The following is an 18158-nucleotide window of genomic DNA, read 5'->3' as shown; positions in this document are numbered from 1 at the left end:
CTTTAAGGAAGTGGGAGATTCCTGGTGGTCTAGGGGTTAAGGATTTGGCATTATCACTACTGTGTCTCAGGTTCAGTCCCTGGCCCAGAAATTTCCCTGTGCTGTGAGCACCGCCAAAAAAAAAAAAAAAAAAAAAAAAAAAAAAAAAAAAAAAAAAGTAAAAAAAGAAAAAAAAAAAGGAAAGGAAATAAATGAAACTAACAACCCTCTCCTCTTTTTTCCCATATCCATCTTCTCTTAGGGTATAACTTGTTTTTCTGCTCAAAGACTTTGCCTTCTTACTAGAGAATGGGAGGGTGGATGTGGATGGCAAGGACAGAGGATCTGCCTTGTTACATTGTTTAACAAGACCTCAAATTTTCTAGGCTTAGTATGTACTAAGTACTCTTCTAATTGGTTAATGTGTAACTCATGGAATCTTTACATCAGCTCTATGAAGATATTGAGGTGTAAGATTAAAGGTAACCACACCTTTAGTAGCCCAAGGTCATGAGGTTATTAAATAGCGCAATGTGATTTGTAACCCAGGCCATCTAACCTGGGAGCCCCCACCTTGGCAGGTTGTGCTTCCCAAAGATGGCAGCACCCATATGTATCCCATATGATTTCTTACAATATTTGATAGTATTCCTCCATCAAGCAGTAGGGATCTGTGTTCCTCTTCTTGAACTTAAGTGAACCTTTGTAACTGTCTTGATTAATCGAACATGCTAGAAGTGACATTGTGTGATTTCTCAAGGCAAGGTTTTAAAAGGCAATACGTTTTTGCCCAGCTCTCTTTTTCTCTGGGGACAGTTACTTTTAGAAGCCAGCCACCATGTTGTAAAAGCCAAGTCCTTGCTGCATGGAGGGGTCTTGTATGGTGTTCTGGCTGTCAGCCCCGGTGAGGGCCCAGTCAAGAGCCAGCATCAACTACCAGATGTAAGGGTGAAGGGATTAACTCATCTGAAAAAGGATGCCAGTCCCAGTCTTTTTCTGAGATTCTAGACCTCATAGAAGAGAGACATGCTGTTGTTAGTCTGTTCTGTCTGAATGCCTGACTCACAAACACTGTGATCATAAATGATTGTTTAAAGCCACTAAATTTTTAGGTTATTTGTTATGTAGCAAGAGTAACTGGAGTATGGCTCCTCACTTTAACAGCAGGGCTAGGAAAAGCTCTCCAGAACTCTCCATCTCTACCTTTGTTCAGCTCCACTCCAGTGCCTGACCAAGCTTGAGTCTGCCCTGAAGGAAATCTTGCATAGATTTTCCTTGGTCGAAATCCTTCAGGAGAACTATTCCCCTGGGCCTTCGATGGTTATTTAAGTTTTTGCATTTTCCCCAGTTTTCCCAGGTCTTTTGTTGGGGCTTAAGAGGCTGCCTCAGAGACTGCAAGCCAAATGCTATTTTAAGCCAGATGTAACATTGGCCTCTTTCAGGAAAGACGTAGCCAATTCTTCAGCAATTATTGACTAAGCAGTTACTCAGACCAGTACTGGGCTTTGTCCAAGTGAGTTTATTTAGTCAAAAGATGTTGTACAATAATTTTATTTTAAAAGGGGGGGAGGGAAATGTGCCACATGTTTAAAATCTGGACCATTTGATTCTCTCTGTAATGCTCTTCTCCAGAAAAAGAAAAAGAAATGGGCCTAGGTGTGTGTGTTTGGGGAGGGAAGCAGGGGGCTTGTCATCAAACCAAGAGGAAAATGTAAAGGCCTAAATACTAGGTAACAAAAATTTGCTAATGTTAAGTTTGATTGCAGGGCAGATTCAGGATATTTAAGATTGTCAAACATGTGGATGCCAAACTTGTCCCTACCCGAGAGCTTCTTTAGAAAATTTTTTCTCAGATATAAACATGGCTCAGTTCTTCTTATTTGTTTGTTTGTTTGCTTTTTCAGGCTGCATCAGCGGTATATGGAAGTACCCAGGCTAGAGGTCAAATCAGAGCTGCAGCTGCAGGCCTACACCACAGCCACAGCAACATGGGATCTTTAACCCACTGAGTAAGGCCAGGGATCGAACTGCATCCTCATGGATACTAGTCAGGTTTGTAACTCGCTTACTTCTTTTAGCCCTCTGCTCAAATTTCCGTATACGGTGTCCATAAATGGTGATATAGTTTAAATAGTTTGGTGTGGGGAGTGGAGAAAAGAGATGATAACAGGTCAGCTCTCTCCCATTAGCATAGGGAAGATGCATGTGCCAGGTTCATCTGGATTTTGGTGCCTAAATCAGTACCTTTAGGAAATCATCTATTTGTTTATGTTACATTTAAGTATAAAGTGTTAGACTCCTTACTAAAGACCTCCTGAAATTCTGTATAGTTTCTTCACATATTCCTACGCTTATAGGCCAAAGGGCCGGGAAGAAAAAAGAAAGGACAAATAGAGGGGAGAGGTATATCAAAACCAAATATGTAGATACCCTAGTTTGAATTGTAAGAGATTAAATATTGCTATGCTGGCTCAGAGTCCCAGCAGGAACAGATGGCACACAGTTAGATAAGATTATTTGAGAAGTTTGTGTTTGCTCAGGGTCTCCTTACAAGGATGCCTTGGGTGCAGGGCACCACAGGGGATAGTGCAGAAACAGGGGAGTATCCAGAGTGAAGTTGTCACCACCATGGCCTAAAAGGGAGGGAGAGGTTGCTGGAGCCAGAAGGGTCACATAGATCAGCAGTGACTTCTTGTCAAGAGTTGAGAAACTCTCAAAGAGGGCTCTAGAGAAATCAATAGTCTGATCTCACTCTCCACCCTCCCTTTTACCTGCTGGGAATGTCCACTAGCTATACCCACCCAGAAACCAGAGACCTAGTCCCTAAAGGTTAGCTCCTGGTGTAGATGGAAGAGCAAGGAGGGTTAGTGGATCCAGGGGGGCAAAGACAGATATCCAGCACCCTTGCCACCTGCACATACCAAGTTTTCAAAATCAGAAAATTCTTGCCTGGAGACAGTGCTCAGTATTATTCGTCATGCCTTAAAAAGTACAATTTGAACTTTAAACCAAATACAGATTTCAGAGGGATGTTTAAGAGAGCCCAAGTTCTATCACTCATTTTCCTGGCCCAGATACTAGTGAGAACTCTGAGTGTGCAGCAATAAACTCCACACCTATTCATCTTTATGTGGCTGATCTTCACAGTAATAGTAAATACAGCATCAACTCTTAGGTACTGAGCCTCAGTAAGTGATCCTGTTGAAACACAGGTCCAGTAATGCCTCTCTTCTTTTGATCAGCCCCTTCCCTATGGCTTGGAGTAAGAGCTAGAGTCTTTGCAATGGCCTACACGACCTTAGAGAATAACCCCCCCCCCCCAGCTAATTTTAGAACTGTTGCTCTTCCCCTTCCACCCTAACTTCAGCCAAACTGGTTCAAATACCTCAATCATACTCTGTGTCCAGGGCCTTTGCAACTTGTTTCCACTGCTCTCTTCCAAATACAGAGCATGCCTTACACCTTCACCTGTATGACTATGTGTTAAAACATCACCCTTGAAGTAGCCTCCCTGACAGTCCCATATGAAGTAGTAACTATAGCAAACTGTGTTTTCCAAAAACGTCCACACCAGTATTTCCAGTCCTGCATAATCTTCCAAAAACTTGCCCCTGCTTATCAATAGATGGAGACTGTTGTCCTTCTCAGCTGGGACTTGTGACATTCTCAACAAAAAGAACTTAGTGGAAATAATGGTGTAGGTTTCCAAGGCTAGTTCATAAAAGGTTATGCAGTTTTCTTCTGATGCTCTTTCTTCCTCAGATATTTGCCCTTGGAGTTCAGCTACTATTTTGTAAAGAAGCAAAAGGCACTTGAACAGACCACAGATGGGTACTCATGCAACAGCTTGAGCTAAGGCCTCAGCCAGTACGAGCACTGATCACTAGATGTGGGTGTGCGTGAGCCATCAGGTAACCCCATTCCACAGGCTTCCAGCTGCCCCAGCTGATGCCTCAAGAACTCTTTTGTTCACACAAAAGGCCCTCTAAAGATCTTAAAGAAGGGCTTCATGGATACTCTCTGTTAACCAATAGAACTCTTAAGAATCTAGGGTGTTGTCTGTCAGCAGTTTTACTGCAAGCCCAAGGTAGAGAAGGGCTTATGTTGAGAAGATTTGTGCCAATGCATGTAGCTTTTGTCTAGTGGAATGTATCATAAATTGATTCATAAAAGTCCACAAGGTTTTTTTAAAAGAGTAAAAATGATCAGTGGGTCCCAGTTGTTGGAGGAAGGAGGAATAAGTAGACAGAGCACAAAGGATTTTTTTTTTTTTTTTTTTTGTCTTTTTGCTATTTCTTGGGCTGCTCCTGCGGCATATGGAGGTTCCCAGGCTAGGGGTCAAATCGGAGCTGTAGTTTCTGGCCTACGCCAGAGCCACAGCAACGCGGGATCCGAGCCGCGTCTGCAACCTACACCACAGCTCACGGCAATGCTGGATCGTTAACCCACTGAGCAAGGGCAGGGACCGACCCCGCAACCTCATGGTTCCTAGTCGGATTCGTTAACCACTGCGCCACGACGGGAACTCCAGGATTTTTAAAGCAGTGAAACTTTTCTCTATGCTACAATGTTGGATACATATCATTTTACATTTTTCAAAATCTACTGACTGTACAACACGAATAATGAATAACATAGACTATGAACTTTGAATGCAGGTTCATTGATTGTAACAAATGTGCTGTGGTGAAGGGATAGCCATAGAAGTTGGTACATGGGTGGGAACAGAGGGTATAGGAAACTCTCTGTAATTTCTTCTTAATTTCACCATGAACCTAAAACTGCTCTAAATAAAAATAAGTTTTTTGATTAAAAAAAAAAGAAATCCACAAGGTTTTTAAAAGAGTCATGTCAGCTTGGATGGAAAGGAAGATTTAATCAACATTTTACATGCAGAAAGCAAACTTAGAAGATCATTCAGCTGAAAAATAGACCACTTTTTATGAAAAGGAAGAAGATTTGGAGGGCGTAACCATGAGCTGTGGCGAATCATTGCCAGGCAATAGCACAGAACCCTAATTGAGCGGGCACGCCAAGTTGTTTCTTGAGTGCAACTTGAGCCTGAAGATCAATGGAAGCTGTCTCTAGAAGCTCTATTTGGGGAACCTCAGTTGCTTGTAAACATGATCTATATGTCAAGATCCTGGACCGTGAGCTAGAACTTTAGGCCATAATGGAATTAGAATCCGGGGGAAAGGGTAGGCTTCTTTGCTAATGAGAGGGATTTGAATTACTGTAGTTCAAGGAGAGACTGGGGCAAAGTATAGTTTCAAAAAATGGCCTTGGCAATATTTCTGGTCCCACGTACTACTCATCCATAACCGTGCCCCTTTCATTGAGAGGTAGAGTCTGTTAGCCTTTGTTTGGGTAGAACCTGAGAACAGTCACATCCATATAAAAGCAATTATAAAGTATTGTCAAAACTTTGAAGATGAAACTAAAATAAATGGGAATATGTTTAGGGGTAGGAAGGCTCCATGTCGTAAATCAGTTATCCCTAAATCAATCTATACATTTAAAAAATTTTAATTACCATTTTAATAGGCAGGATTTTCATGGAACTGGTCAAGTTGGTCCTAAAATTCATCTGGAAGAGGAAACAGCTATAAAAAGCTAAGGCATTTATGAATAAGAATAAAGTAGGATATGGAAGGAAATATTTACACTGGTGTATATCAACATTATAAAGCTATAGCAATTAAGATATTGTAGAATTTGTCTACAGATAGTAGGATAGACCAACAAAACAGAGTAGAAGATATAGAATCAAGAATTCTAGAAGATATGGCGTTCCCATCGTGGCACAGTGAAAACGAATCTGACTAGGAACCATGAGGTTGCAGGTTCAATCCCTGGCCTCGCTCAGTGGGTTAAGGATCCAGCATTGCCATGAGCTGTGGTGTGGGTTGCAGATGCAGCTCAGATCTGGCATTGCTGTGGCTCTGGCGTAGGCTGGCAGCTGTAGCTCTGATTCGACTCCTAGCCTGGGAATCTCCATATGCTGTGGGTGCGGCCCTAAAAAGACAAAAGACAAAAAAGATAAAAAGAAAAATGAAAGAATTCTAGAAGATACAATCAAGAGTTATCCCCATGTACGTGTGCCTACTTGATTTATGACAAAGTTAGCGATGCAGAGCAGTGGGGAAATGAAGTGTTTTCAATAAATGGTAGTGGGATATTTGGGTATCCATAAAGGAAAAATTAAATCAGAGTTCTCTTCCAATTCCAGGTAGAAAAATTAAATCAGAGTTCTCCTTCCTTCCAACTCCAGGTAGATTTAGAACTAATTATATAGATGAAACTATAAAACCTTCAGATTAAATGTAGGAGGGTGTCTGAATGACTTCAGGGTAAGGAAAGTTTTCCTAAACAATACACAAAAAGCATTAACTGAGAAGGAAAAGATGGCTGAAATTGACTGTATTAAAATTTAGAACTTCTCTTCATCCAAGGACATCAAAAACAAGAGGCAAAGAAACTTACCCACTGGGAGAAAATATTTTCAATGCAAACAAACCCACAAAGGATTAGCATCAAAAATATATAAATAACCCCTTCCCATCAGTAGTAATTAGGAAAATGCAAATTAAAACCAGAATGAAATACAACTCAGACCTCAAATTGGTTTATTAAAAAAAGTTCAATCTGTTAATATCAAATATGGGGGAGAATGTGGAGGAGATAAAAATTTAAAACATGCTGGTGAGCTTGTAAACTGGCCCCTACAGAGCTATTTGACAGCATGTAATAAAGTTGAAGCCACACATTGTATAAGCAGCATTTCTACTTCTAGGCATATATATACAAAGAACCATATCCAGGAATATTTTTAGAGGCATTGCATTGTTTGCTCTATGAAAATATTAGAAACAACCTAAATGTTTATCAGCTGGAAAATAGAAAAACAAATTGTGGTTTATTCATACAATGGAATGTCTCATGGCAGCTAAAATGAGTGGTTTAGACACATAAACATGGAAAATTTTCTAAAATATGATATTGAGTAAGAAAAAAACATGTTGTAAAATGATGCAAACAGAATGATCCACTTATGGAAACAATACTGCAGTTTATGATATTATGTGTGTAGTAAAAATACTAAAATAGACTTGGGAAGGATAAAAACAAAGTCCATCTGGGGAAGGAGGGGAATAGGAGTAGAAGTACTAAGGAGTCTCAAGCCTATCTGTGATGTTTCATCTCTTCAAAAGGAAAAAGAGGGCTATTGCAAATTGTTTTTTATAACATTTTGCTGTAAATGGGCACTGGATATATCATTCTCTATCCTTTTCTCTTGGCAAAGTGTTTTTTTATTACTCAGTGAATGTATTACATTTATAGTTGTACAATGATTATCACAATCCAATTTTTTAGGATTTCCAAGTTTTTTTTTAAACTTAATGAGAATCATAAGCCTCAGCGAGTCCACCTGGTTTGTTGCTTTATTTGTGGATCTAGGTACATTTGGTACACAGTTTCTGCTGAGGTTCTCAAGGTATCCATGGAATTCTGTTCTTAGGATTCTCTAAAGTTCCAGGCTTCTCTAAAGTTCCGACTACACGTCATCAGCAAACCTCCTCAGTTTTAAGCAAAATGAAAAATTAGATGATTCTTCCTTTCCAGCCAGGAGGGTTTCTTTTCAATTTATCATCAGAAAATCCTTTGCCAACGAGTCTGTTCTGCAGAAGAAACATGTCAACAAATTGTGTCCCTAAATTGTCTAAAGGCCAGAAAGAAAAGAAATACTCAGCATAACTGATGTGGTTACCAAAGCCAAGTTAAACTTCAAATTTTAATTTTCCAGTGTGAGGAGGGAGATTTAATCATCAAAGAGGATGATCAAGCCTTGAATTAGGACTCTCAAAATTCTTGATCATTGCAAGTGTCTAAGAGGTCATTCTATTTCTGTGCCATCTTCTATATTCACATTCACCTCATTGTTTTGGGAGGAAGAACAGGACTGGGCTTGATGATCTGGAAGTAATAAGTAGATCGTTTTGCTTTGTCTCATTTATTTATTCATCTTTAGATGGAAATCATAGATACACTCTTTGATTTCATCCCCTAAACATAGACCCTAAGAAAAAGATTTAAGTGACAGTGATTTACTGGGAACATCCGAGGGAGGAGTTGCGGATGAGACAGAGAAGGAGGGAAGGTCATCAAAGTGTGTTAATAAGCAGGTGGTTGTTGTGGGCAAGTGGCACTCCATTTTACTGGAGATTTTTTGAGTGACTGTGCCAAAAAACCCTTGAAACTGGTTCTACAAAGCATAAGGAAAGAGGAGTATGTATTTATCAGCTCCTCATTTAAGGACTGTTCTTGGGAAACTTAACTCCTTGTGCCCTGGCCTGTCCACCCTGAAAGCTTGCCAAGCAAACCCTAATGGGACCCCAGGCTGATTCATAAGCCAGCTGCAGGCAAAGGAACTTAGAAAAATTCCAGGTGATGTCCACCCTGGGTCAAGAGGATTTGCTGACGTCGGGTGACAAAGATCCTATCACAGAGCCCACTGTTATATGTTTTCCGAAGCATGGATTAAGTATCACCAGTGGTTCAGGAGACAACTTTAGATGGTTTTGTCCATGGCCTTAAATAATTTTGCATCACATGGTGAGGGAGTTCTGTCCTTTTCCCTTTGGTTTCCACTTTTTTTTTTTAATTATCCCAAGGAGAATGTCTCATTTTGGTACTGATTGTTATGGCTGAATTTTGTGTGTCGCCAAAATTTGTAATTTTAAGTCCTAACCCACAGTACGCTCAGAATGTGACCAAATTGGAAATAGGGTCTTTAAAGAAGTGACAAAGTTAAAATGAGGTCATTAGAATGGACCGTAATCCAACATGGCTAGTGTCCTTTTTTTGGACACACACAGGTACAGAGAGAAGACTATGTCAAGATAAAGACACAAGGAGAGGACCATGCATAAGCCAAGATAGGCCTCAGAAAGCATCAATCTGCCAGAACCTTGATCTTGCACTTCCAGCCTCTGTTGTTTAAACCCCAGGCTTATACTTTGTTGCAGCATCCCTAGCAAATTAAGGCAGTAATTATGGCCTTCATACATCTCAGCACTTGCCCCCTACCCAATGAGGAGATTCAGCCTCAGGCTCAGAATAGTTATTGATTGTCACAGTGGGCTAAAATGTGCCGAAATTGTCCTGTTTTCATTTATTCATTTTTACAGTTATCCTTACTCTATGGAAAGTGGTACTATTTATTGATTATCAGCAGCATGCAAAGTCCCCCCCCTTTTTTAATGGCCACACCTGCAGCATATGGAAGTTCCCAAACTAGGGGTCAAATCAGAGCTGAAAGTGGGACCTATGCCACAGCCATGGCAACACCAGATACTTGACCCACTTATCGAGGCCAGGGATTGAATCTGCATCCTCACAGAAACTATGTGAGATTCTTTACCTGCTGAGCCACAATGGGAACTCCCAAAGTTCCCTTTTTAAAAAAATGTACTTAATCCTTGAAGCCAACCATTTGAAAGAAAAACACTAAGCAAATAATGGTGATATAAAGATAGGAGGAAATGGCTCAAGTCTGAGAAGCTCTGTGAACTCTGGAGCAGCATCTTGTGAAGGACAGAAGGGGTGTAACTTTGGGAAAACCACCTAACATCTCTGACCTTCAGTTCCCCTAATATTGACCTCCTAGGTTAGCTGAGAAATTCAAATGGGCTCTTTGTCAAGGAACAAGAACTTCGCTTAGAAATAATTTGAAAATCAGTGAATGTTGGTTTTCTACCCTGGAAATACTTATAAGAAAATCTAGGTGTTTTTTTTTTAATGAATCTCTGGATGTTATAACATGACCAACAGATATGAACAAAATTTAGTGTAATTTTCTTTAGAAAATTCTCTTTCCTATCATTTTGTCCCACCATAAGGAACTGGTTCCTTTTGATTTGTTTGGAACTTCTCAGCCCTTCTTTTCTGGATGTTGGGAAGATCAAATGAAGTAGCAGGTGTGGAAGTGCGCTAGAAAGTTGGCACCCAGATGAAGTGGCGATGGGGATGGGGTTTCCACTTTTGTCCCACTGTACCTGTGTTAATTGATTTGTGTATCTTGGTTGCACTCATTGAAATGAAGCACAGTGCTTAAAAACTGCATTTCTCCCCATGACTTTTTCTCTAATATGGGAAGTATTCACAAGTTTCTTATCCAAATAGAGAGCATTGGGGACCCTGAGATCCTTCCTCCGGTGCCAGAGGTTTTCAGTAGAGGAAAATCTATTACCTCAGAATTCCTGAGACCTTTGTGAGAGGAGGTAGTGAGTTGGTATTCTTTTTTTAATATTATCTATTTTTTAAATTAAAGTATGGCTTATCACACTGAGTAAAAGAAATAAAAGGAATACAAACTGGAAAGGAAGAAGTAAAACTATCTCTATTTGCAGATTACATGATACTATACCTAGAAAATCCTAAAGACTCTACCAGAAAACTATTAGAGATCATCCATTGGCAGTCGCAGGATACAAAGTCAATACACAGAAATCTACAGCATTTCTATACACTAACAATGAAAGATCAGAAAGAGAAATTAGGGAAGCAATCCCGTTTACCATTGCATCCAAAAGAATAAAATACCTAGGAGTAAACCTAACTAGAGACAAAAGACCTTTACTCTGAAAACTATACGCCACTGATGAAAGAAATCAAAGATGAGGAGTTCCCATCGTGGTGCAGTGGTTAACAAATCTGACTAGGAACCATGAGCTTGCGGGTTCGGTCCCTGCCCTTGCTCAATGGGTTAACGATCCGGCGTTGCCGTGAGCTGTGGTGTAGGTTGCAGACACGGCTCAGATCCCACGTTGCTGTGGCTCTGGCATAGGCCGGTGGCTACAGCTCCAATTCGACCCCTAGCCTGGGAACCTCCATATGCCGTGGGAGCGGCCCAAGAAATAGCTAAAAAGACAAAAAAAAAAAAAAAAAAAAAAAAAAAGAAAAAGAAATCAAAGATGACACAAATAGATGGAAAGATATACCATGCTTGTGGATTGGAAGAGTTAATATTATCAAAATGACTATACTACCTAAGGCAATATACAGATTCAATGCAATCCCTATCAAATTACCAAGGACATTTTTCACAGAACTCAAACAAAATATTTTAAAGTTTGTTTGGAAGCACAAAAGACCCAGAATAGCCAAAGACATCCTGAAAAAGAAAAATGGAGTTGGAGGAATCAAGCTCCCTGACTTCAGACTATACTACAAAGCAACAGTCATCAAAACCGCATGGTACTGGCACAAAGACAGAAATATAGATGAGTGGAACAGAATTCAACCCACGCACCTACAGCCAACTCATCTATGACAAAGGAGGCAAGAATATACAATGGAGAAAGGACAGCTTGTTCAATAAGCGGTGCTGGGAAAACTGGACAGCCACATGGAAAAGAATGAAATTAGAACACTCCCTAACACCAGACACAAAAATAAACTCCAAATGGATTAAAGACCTAGATATAAGACCAGACACTATCAAACTCTTAGAGGGAAACATAGGCCAAACACTCTCTGACATAAACGACAGCAACATCTTCTCAGAGCCACCTCTCAGAGTATTGACAACAAAAACAAAAATAAACAAATGGGATCTAATCAAACTTCAAAGTTTCTGCACAGCAAAGGAAACCCTAAACAACACAAAAAGACAACCCACAGAATGGGAGAAAATCTTTGCAAGTGAATTGACTGTCAAGGAATTAATCTCCAAAAGTTATAAATACCTTCTGCAGCTCCATACCAAAAAAACAAACAAGCCTATCAAAAAATGGGTGGAAGATCTAAACAGACAATTCTCCAAAGAAGACATACAGATGGCTGAGAAACACATGAAAGGATGTTCAACATCACTCATTATTAGAGAGATGCAAATAAAAACCACGAGGTACCACCTTACACCAGCTAGAATGGCCATCATCAAAAAGTCTATAAACAATAAGTGCTAGAGAGGGTGTGGAGAAAAAGGAACCCTAGTACACTGTTGGTGGGATTGTAAATTGGTGCAACCACTGTGGAAAATAGTATGGAGATTCCTCAGAAAACTAAACATAGAACTACCACTTGATCCAGCAATCCCATTCCTGGGCATCTACCCAGAGGAAACCATGACTCGCAAAGACACATGTACTCCAATGTTCATTGCAGCATTATTTACAATAGCCAAAACATGGAAACAACCTAAATATCCATCGGCAGAGGAGTGGATCCAGAAGATGTGGTCCATATATGCAATGGAATATTACTCAGCCATTAAAAAGAACAAAATACCAGCATTTTTAGCAACATGGATGGACCTAGAAACTATCATGCTAAGTGAAGTCAGCCATACAATGAGACACCAACATCAAATGCTTTCACTGACATGTGGAATCTGAAAAAAGGACAGACTGAACTTCTTTGAAGAACAGACGCTGACTCACAGACATTGAAAAACTTATGGTCTCCAGAGGAGACAATTTGGCGGGTGGGGGGATGTGCTTGGGCTGTGGGATGGAAATCCTGTGAAATCAGATTGTTATGATCATTATACAACTATAGATGTGATAAATTCATTTGAATAATAAGAAAAAATTAAAATTAAAAAATAAAAAAATAGTAAAATTAAAGTATGGTTGATTTTCAGAGTTTGCCAATTTGTCCTGTATGGCAAAGTGGCCCAGTTATACATATATGCATTCTCATATTATCTTCCATCATGTTCTATCCCAAGAGACTGGATGTAGTTCTCTGTGCTATGAAACCTCATTGCTTATCCATTTTAAATGTAATAGTTTTCATCTACTAACCCAAAACTCCCAGTCCATCCCACTCCTTCCCCTCTGCCTCTTGGTAATGACAAGTCTGTTCTTTATGTCCGGGCATCTGTTTCTGTTTTGTGGATAGGTTTATTTGTATCATATTTTGGATTCCACATATAAGTGATATCATATGATATTTATCTATTTCTGACTTACTATACTTAGTATGATCATCTCTAGTTGCATCTATGTTGCTGTAAATGGCATTTTCATTCTTTTTTATGGCTGAGTAGTATTCCTCCGTGTGTGTGTGTGTGTGTGTGTGTGTGTGTGTGTGTGTGTGTGTGTGTGTATACCACATCTTCTTAATCCATGCATCTGTCAGTGGACATTTCGGTTGTTTCTATGTCTTAGCTATTATGAGTAGTGCTGCAGTGAACATAGGGGTGCATGTATCTTTTTGAATATATGTCCATGTCTGGATATATGCCCAGAAGTGGGATTTCTGGGTCATATGATAGTTATGATCGGTGTTCTTAAAACAATGGAAGTGCCAGTTCTGAATACAATGTCATGTTTCTTTCATGAGAGAAAAGAGCAATATGGAAATCCCCAAAGTGTAAGTTATTAAGGGGTATCTTTCTTGTTAGGGTATTTTTTTTACTATTATTAAGTTTGGCATTGTGTCCTGAAAAGCCCTTACCTCTCAGCAGGATCTTTAGGAATGTTGTCTCCAGTCACTTCTAAGAGATGAAGTTCCCTTCATGAATATGCCACATCCAGTGAATAAAGGGAAGCATGGCCCTGGGGAATAGTAAGGGGGTGGATACCAAGGAGAGAAGAGGATATGAATAACAAAATCCTATCTGGCCTTAGGTTATTCTTGAAATTAATCAAATCCTGCCAAATGGTAGACTCCTGGACAAAAGAAAAGCATAGTTGAAATGAACAGAAAGCGCCCGTGCCCTGTTGTTATACATTCTAATACAGGATTTTAACCTCTTTTTGTGCTGTGGATCCTGTGGCAGTTTGGTAAAGTTTATGGATCCTTTCTCAAAAGAGTGCTTTCAGATGTATAAAATAAAATACCCAGATTTCAAAAAAAAGCAATTATATTGAAATTCAGTAGCTTGCAGCACTGTGCTTGACCCCTGTTATTGCATACTCTTCACTGTCAGCTACTTAAAATAACACACTTCAATAATTATCTCAGCCATCAGATGTAGTTGAATTTATCTGGTCTTTATTCCTCGACTACATGCCTATTCTTGTTACACAAGGCCATGCAACATTAGAGAGACTTAAGAATTCTTATTTGAATTGTCCAGTTTTAAACGCTTCTAGCAAGCTGGAGTTCCCGTTGTGACGCAGCAGAAACAAATCCGACTAGGAACCATAAGTTTGTGGGTTTGATCCCTGGGCTTGCTCAGTGGGTTAAGGATTTGGTGTTGATGTGAGCTGTGGTGTAGATCGCAGGCGCAGCTCGGATCTGGCATTGCTGTGGCTGTGGCGTAGGCCAGCAGCTATAGCTCCAATTAAACCCCTAGCCTGGGAATTTCCATATGCCACAGGCACAGCCCTAAAAATGAAAAATAAAAAAGGTAAGAAATACTAGAATGCATTAAGATGTCTGGGGCACCAACATAAAAAACTCTGGTTTCATCATTTGGTGGCTGAATGACCACCAGGCAAAAAACTGCTCTATAACTGGCCAGCTACATCTTATAAACGTGTCTACACAGGAAGACTCCAATCATATGCCACCTAGCTGCAAGCCCATTGACTACTATAATTTCTAAACACTGTTCATAAATGGTATTTTAAGATCCTGTCAACAACTGTAATGTCTTAGGAAACACACCTGTGATTTCTTGATAACACTCACAGGTACTGCTATGTCACTCAGTTTGCTGTCTGTATGCATAACTGAAAGGAATGAGAAATTTTTTTTTTTTGTCTTTTTAGGGCTGCACCCATGGCATATGGAGGTTCCCAGGCTAGGGGTCAAATGGGAGCTGCAGCTGCTGGCCACAGCCACAGCCACAGCCATGTGGGATCTGAGCTGGGTCTGTGACCTGCACCACAGCTCATGGCAACGCCAGATCCCCAAATGACTGAGCAAGGCCAGGAATCAAACCTGCATCCTTGTGGATACTAGTCAGATTTGTTTCTGCTGAGCCACAACTGGAACTCTGGAATGTTAAATTTCAGCTACAGGGTAGTAAAAGTAAGGATATGATTATTTTCCTGTCCAAGGACTTCCTAGACTCCCAGTTTGACTCTAGGCAAGACTCCCTCATGGGAAGGCAGGTAAGTAAGTAAACACTAACACGCCAAGTGATGATAAATATTGTAAAGGAAGGTGGCACAAAGTAAAGGAGACAGAGACAGCCAAACATGCAGAGGTGGACGAGCTACTATTTTATATTTCAGGAATGCCACTCCTGGATGACATTTGAATAATGGTCTGAAAAAATAAAGGAAGTGAGCCCTATGCTTGTCTGCAGAAAGAACATTCTAAGTAGAAGAAGCACCAAGTAGGATCCCACCTATTAGGGCCAAAATTCAGTCAGAAAAACACAACCTCTGTGAATATCTTGGAATAAGGGCCTTATTATAGGAATTAGGTTTTTCACACTCATGGGAGAAGCTGGGGGTGGGAGGTGGGGTAACAGTCTGGCAGCAGATATTGGATATCAGGAAGGAGTCACTGACCAGCTCTAGTGTGGGAAATAAGCCAGAGCCGGCAAGCGGGGGTCTGACCTAGGAGCAAGGCACGTGTCCAGCTGCTGGAATGGGACTGTGAAGAGGAGCGAGCAGAGGAGCCTGCAGAGCTTTAGTCTATGCAAAGCCCCCACCTCTGAGTGTCCACAGACACACATGTGGTGTTGGGCCTGGGGCAGCTGTGGGTCAGGGGCCAGGAAGAGCTAGACGTGGAGCAGAGGAGGGTGACAAGCACCTGGAATCTGCTAGACTCATCTGTGTTTATCCTTTACCATATTTGTGTGGAAAAACCTTCAAAGAGTAATGGCCACTGTTGTACTTCTGCCTTAAATCCTGCACAAATTCCTCTTTGGCTAACTCTGACCAAGAACCATTCAGAGAGGAGGATTCTCTGAAAATTAAAGTGACAGCTAAATTGAAGTGACAAAGTGCAAACTGCCACATCTGTCATTGTCCAGGCCTTGGTTTTTAATGGTGAGATGGAAAGCCACTGGATGAGTCTGAGCAGAGAAATGTGTGATCTAAGATGCAAGAATCTCTCTAACTCTGGTATTTGGCACGGAACTAAGAATAATATTTACTATGTGTTTTGCATTCTTTTGAGAAATGCAGAAGGTTTTTCTTCTTCCTTCCTTTCTTTTTTTATAAACTAGGATAGCCCTAGTCTCAACCAAGCAGTTGTATCCACGCAACATTTGTACCTGCACAAAATCATTGGAGCTCTGAATTTTCCTAAAATTGGAGGAGATAGAGGTTGTTTTTGGGTAAAAGACCTACTAAAGAAAAGAACTGAATCAGTTTTTTAAAAAATAGCTGATACAGTCACTATGGAAAATAGTATAGAGGTTCCCCCAAAACATTAAAAAATATCACCACCATATGATCCAGAAATTCTAATTCTGTATGTACATCCAAATAAAATAAAATCACTATGTAGAAGATATACCTGCATACCCATGTTCATTGCAGCATTTTAGCTAAGACATGGAAGCAACCTAAATGTCCATCACCAGATTAATGAATAAGGAAAATGTGTATATATTTATATTTATGTATACATTTATATGTCTATATCATATCTATATCTAAATCTGTATCTATCTAGCTACACAATGGAAAGCTATTTAGCCATTAAAAAAGAAGGAAATCTTAACATTTGAGACCACACAGATAGACCTTGAGGACATGATGCTAAGTGAAATAAATCAGAAAGAGAAAGATAAATACTGTATGAGCTCACTTCTATGTTGGAGCTTTAAAAAAAGTAAGCAAAAAATTAAAGTATATTTATTACCTTCTATGTACTTAATACAGGGTACTATTCTAGGCATGTGATATTTATCCTGAATCAAGTCAACAAAAATTGCTGCCCTTATGGAGCTAATATCCTAGTGGAGAGACAATACATTAAAAATGATTGTTATATAGTATTTCTGAATGCTTTGGAAAAATAAGTAAAGCAGATTAGAGCAATCAGTACTCCTGAGGAAGGTTAGGGAGACATAAGGCAGGATTAAATAGGGTGGTCAGAGAGCACCTGCTTGAGACAGTGAGCTGTTAGCAGAGCCACAGAGGAGATAAGAAGTGGACCCTGCGACTAGGGCAGAGGGAACAGCTAAAGCACTGGCATGCTCTAGAAACAGCAAGGAGTGAATAAGGAAAGAAAGTCACAAGAGACAAAGTTAGAAGGCACAATGGGGCCAGGAGTCTTGAGGTCTGAAGCCCCTAGCAGGACTGTAGCTTTTACTCAGCATAAAATAGGGAAGCACTATGGAATTTTGAGCACAGAGATAATATAACATTGAAGTGTAGCATGTTGTAGAAATTTTCACCCTATGAATCTACTTTCATGTATTATGCTCTGGAATGAAAAGGGAGCCTGAGCTCATTAGTATTGCCAAAACTAGATAAGATTTTAATCTTTCCAAAAGAAATAGTAATAGTAGAAGAGGAAAAAGAAGACTATGATGTGAATCCATAATATCAATCTTTTTTTTTTAGTTTTAAATGCATCTTTAATTCTCTAGTTATAAAACTTCTGAGTTAATCAACTTGATTTTTTCATTTTTTTCAAGTTTTATTGAAGTATAGTTGGTTTACAGTATTATAATTTCTGCTTACAACAAAGTGATTTGGTCATACATGAACACACACCAATTCTTTTTTCAGATTCTTTTCCATTAGAGACCATCACAGAATGTTGGGTAGAGTTTGCTGTGCTACACAGAAGATCCCCACTGGCCAATCATTCCATATACTTCAGTGTGATGCTGGACACTTCAACCTCAATGACTGCATCATGCTTGGGAAATTAAGACTGGACTCACCTGAGGCCATGCTTGATGTTCTGGGAAAGGATTCCAAATGGGCTGAAGCATCCTTGGGACAAGATCCCTTGGGGTTTGAAATTAGGCCAGACTTGGTTTTCGTGAGCCCAGTAATACTAACTGGGACTTTCTGAAGTACACTTGATGTTGATTAATGATAAAAGCCCCTATTTAGTTCCTTTGAGTAAAAGGAAATGTGCCCCCGCCTCTCCAGGTGCTGTGATTTGAGGACAGGAAGAATTGTATTTTATCATAAAGAAGAAACTCAAATAGAAGTTCCCATTGTAGTGCAGCAGAAATGAATCCAACTAGGAACCACAAGGTTGTGGGTTCAACTCCTGGCCTCGCTCAGTGGATTAAGGATCCA

At 40.0% G+C, this 18158-nt stretch overlaps 2 protein-coding genes across 5 annotated transcripts in view; both read left to right on the top strand.

The window, feature by feature from the left end:
- LRIG1 (leucine rich repeats and immunoglobulin like domains 1) overlaps positions 1–18158 on the top strand; it is a 618703-nt gene that overhangs the window by 221956 nt on the left and 378589 nt on the right. The window contains exon 2 of one of the 3 annotated variants that reach the window (XM_084988949.1): positions 3742–3890. The exons of the other annotated variants lie outside the window; for them this stretch is intronic. The gene's annotated coding sequence lies outside the window, so the exon portion shown is untranslated. The remainder of the gene's footprint in view (positions 1–3741; positions 3891–18158) is intronic. 3 annotated transcript variants of the gene reach the window in all.
- Positions 1–18158, top strand: part of SUCLG2 (succinate-CoA ligase GDP-forming subunit beta) — a 929415-nt gene that overhangs the window by 793504 nt on the left and 117753 nt on the right. The gene's annotated exons all lie outside the window — the stretch shown is intronic.

This window comes from Sus scrofa, chromosome 13 (assembly GCF_054392235.1).
Source record: "Sus scrofa isolate SSC_HxYL_T2T_F1_AM1 chromosome 13, Sscrofa_HxYL_maternal_Yorkshire_Landrace_v2.0, whole genome shotgun sequence".
NCBI classification, from domain to species: domain Eukaryota; kingdom Metazoa; phylum Chordata; class Mammalia; order Artiodactyla; family Suidae; genus Sus; species Sus scrofa.
Note: the sequence above shows the minus strand (reverse complement) of the source record. Positions and strands in the feature narration are given on the sequence as shown.